This window comes from Portunus trituberculatus, chromosome 27 (genome assembly GCF_017591435.1).
Source record: "Portunus trituberculatus isolate SZX2019 chromosome 27, ASM1759143v1, whole genome shotgun sequence".
Classification (NCBI taxonomy): Eukaryota; Metazoa; Arthropoda; class Malacostraca; order Decapoda; family Portunidae; genus Portunus; species Portunus trituberculatus.
In genome coordinates, this window is record NC_059281.1 from 1,321,074 (window position 1) to 1,324,883 (window position 3,810).

The following is a 3,810-nucleotide window of genomic DNA, read 5'->3' on the forward strand; positions in this document are numbered from 1 at the left end:
TGGAAGGTTGTGTCGAGTTGATAGATGGAGGAATTGAGTTTTTGAGGTATTGAAAACTACTAGATTTTCTCTGCCCCAATCGGAAATCTTAGAAAGGTCGGAAGTCAGGCGTTCTGTGGCGTCCCTGCGTGATCTGTTGACTTCCTGAAGGGTTGGGCGTCTCTGATAGGACGTGGAAAGATGTAGGGTGGTATCGTCAGCGTAGGAGTGGATAGGGCAAGAAGTTTGGTTAAGAAGGTCATTAATGTATAAAAGAAAGAGAGTGGGTGACAGGACAGAACCCTGAGGAACACCACTATTAATAAATTTAGAAGAACAGTGGCCGTCTACCACAGCAGCAATAGAACGATCGGAAAGGAAGCTTGAGATAAAGTTGCAGAGAAAAGGATAGAAGCCATAGGAGGGCAGTTTTGAAATCAAAGCTTTATGCCAGACTCTATCAAAAGCTTTTGATATGTCTAACGCTACAGCTAAAGTTTCACCGAAATCTCTAAAAGAGGATGACCAAGACTCAGTAAGGAAAGCCAGAAGATCACCAGTAGAGCGACCTTGCCGGAAGCCATACTGGCGATCAGACAGAAGATTGTGAAGTGACGGATGTTTGAGAATCTTCCTAATCAGGATAAATTCAAAAACTTTAGACAAGCAAGAGATTAAAGCTATAGGACGATAATTTGAGGGGTTAGAACGGTCACCTTTTTTAGGAACAGGCTGAATGTAGGCAAACCTCCAGCAGGAAGGAAAAGTAGAAGTCGTTAGACAAAGTTGGAAGAGTTTGGCCAGGCAAGATGCAAGCACAGAAGCACAGTTTTTGAGAACAATAGGAGGGACCCCATCAGGTCCATAAGCCTTCCGAGTGTTTAGGTCAGTGAGGGCATGGAAAACGTTGTTACAAAGAATTTTAATTGTAGACATGAAATAGTCAGAGGGAGGAGGAGAAGGAGGGACATTCATTGAACCGAAGCCAGTTACATCAAATTGAGATAGTCGCAGACCCATCATGAGCTGCTTTCGTATATATTGTATATACTGCACGAACCTGAAGGGGATGTTTGAGGTGAGATTGGTGGTCGTGGCTGTAAATATATAGACAGATAGTCTGATGACTATAAGAACTAATCCATATACTGTACATAGAAATAAATACTAGATATGAAAGAAAATAATAAACTTCACCATGATGTAACTAAACATGTATGCCCTTTTGTGGTCCGTGTAAAATCGTTTCCGGAATAGACCAATGTAATTCAAAACACCGCAACATGGTAAAGAATAAATATTGCTTAAATACACTGATTAGTCAATTACGTTAAATACTAATGAAATATTGAAATACATGACGTATGTAATCAGTTGAAACATATATGGTAGAAAGGTAAAAAATGGCAACGTAAAACTACCAACTAAGTGTATGTCATTTGTAAATAATTGTATTAATGTGTTCTGTAACGGACACGTTTGTTAATAGCTGATTTCTTAAACGATGAAAACTCAAGATAACACAATGTCAGCCATGCATGCTTTGGGGTCCGAGAGGTCTCCAAGCGCACGGGTTTGAATCCTGTCCATGGTCCGAGTGTAGGTTGGGCTTCCTCACTCGGGGCAACGGTTTCCTAGTGGGTGGGCTTTGAGATAGGAGGTACCCCAAAATGTTTCTTCTTTAACCCATAAATTCCCATGAAAAGCCCACATGGTATAAATAAAAAAAATTTAAAAATGGATTTCGTAAAGGCATTTGGCGCGGTTCTTTATATAACTAGCATCCCACGTTAATGGAACATTCCTGTGCTGATCCACAAAACCCTGGGTCAAGAAGCTATGACTAGACTGATCATACCCACCAGAGAAAGAAACGAATGTAAGAAAAGTAGGTATTCATTAAATCAAAAACATTTATGAAAAATCAATAAATATGCTATTATTATACTTCTGTTGTTATCTAACTTCTATTTTTCAATCAGTAACTCTATATCACAAAAAAAGTATAAGATTTAAAACAACATGAGTGGTCGTGTGCGTGGATTTACGATGCTACAACTAGGTGATGCAGGAGTGGCCCTCAATGTTCCTTTTATTATCCTAATCTTTCCTATGGTGCTACACTCCACCCCCCTCTGGAACCCCATTTGTGTTCACTACACTACATTAGTTTCCATGATTTTTCGTGGCCCAAACTGGAAGCTGCACAGCTGGCCATGTGAGGAGCAAGAGATTGGCAGAAGTCTTTCAGATGCCAGATGCCTCTCTCCTACAGTCTGAATTATTTTACCATTTTTCTTCAACAGAAGGCCATGTGCCTCTCTATACCAAACAATTGGCTTCCAAACAATGAAATGTTAGTGATACGTAAATGGGAATGAATAGAAACACTAGTTGGTAGCGAAGGAGCTTTGAGGATGTAGGATGCTTGATCACGACTGCAGCTATCTTGCTAACAACCCATTGCTGGGTGTGCAGGTGTTTAAGAAATCGAAAAATATTAATCATTTTATTTTTTCATGATATGTTGCAGAAATTATTTCGGCAGAGAGAGAGAGAGAGAGAGAGAGAGAGAGAGAGAGAGAGAGAGAGAGAGAGTATGTGTGTGTGTACACACACACACACACACACACACACACACACACTTGCCTTCCTATACTGTAGCTTTATAAAAAATTTCAGATTTATTTGAGTTCCTGATTCATCCACCAACACCAGCGCACTATAATCACAGTCAAGCTTGTCACTGACCTACTGGATCACGTCTTAACCTTCGCTGCTGCCTCCTGCGGACCTAGCAATCCCAATAACAAGAATCTTCTCTCCCTCCCCTATTCTGAGTCTCCATCTGGCCCAGGCTAAGAATGTATTCTGAAACACTTCTGCGCAGCACCTCCAATGATGGTGCTTATAATTGTAATGAGTGTGACTAGGCTAAACGACCAACTAATAGACTTACCCACTGCACCCTATATAAAGAAGAATTCCATGTCCAGCTTAGCTTTACCGAAAAGCCCCAGGTACAAAATAAGTCCTAAAATAACCAAAATTAACTCTCCTGAGGACCAAAATTACAAAATTATAGGGACCACTTGCATAGCCTAGATAGGACATGAAAGTACTCCATTGTACCATAGTACAGTAATTAACATATGCACAATGTGAAATAATAAATAAAGTTTCCAGAATTCACACGACTTCACTGCCAGAATTTGTCTGCACTTAGGGCGTTTTCAGTAGCACTTTGCAAAAGGCGAACGGTCCTAAAAGCGTTCGCCCCAAAGGCGAACGCTTTTCAACATATTGCTGCGACCCTCCTTCAGCTTCTTCAGGGAGGGGACGCCTCACAATCTTCTCGGGATTCGGGGCGTGTGTGTCGGGGAGAAGGACTTTACCTGGGTGGCGCGGCGCGGCCGGGGTGGAGCGGCGGGCAGATCGCTCTCTCAGGCCTGGCTGTCTGCTTCTATAGCACCCACTCTCACTCAGCTCAGTCACACAAAGTGGGGAGAAGGAAACACTTCTTCCTTATTTCTCTATATTACAGCAACTTTACACGAGTCACCGGGAACAGGTGGCGGCGGCACAGGGACAGGGCAGGGGCGGCAACAAAGTACGGGTAACACTTTGTTAGTTCGTCAGGCACTTCACTGTCTCTCTGTCTCTCATTCACTCTCTGACTGCTCCCCAGAGTACGACTTGTTCCTTCGAGGTCTCTTGCTACACTCCCGTCCTCTGTCCTCGTCGGTGCCACACAGTGCCCCACAAACCACGCCTCCTGTGCCGTCGCACCTGCCAGGCAATGTCCTTACGAGTCTATTTCAGCTTATTAGG

General features: G+C 42.8%; 1 long non-coding RNA gene across 1 annotated transcript in view; it reads left to right on the top strand.

The window, feature by feature from the left end:
* Positions 1 to 3,171, top strand: part of LOC123509817 — a 5,080-nt gene extending 1,909 nt beyond the window's left edge. Inside the window, exon 3 of the long non-coding RNA XR_006676289.1 lies at positions 2,662 to 3,171. This is a non-coding gene — a long non-coding RNA (uncharacterized LOC123509817). The remainder of the gene's footprint in view (positions 1 to 2,661) is intronic.
* Positions 3,172 to 3,810: the final 639 nt, after the last annotated feature.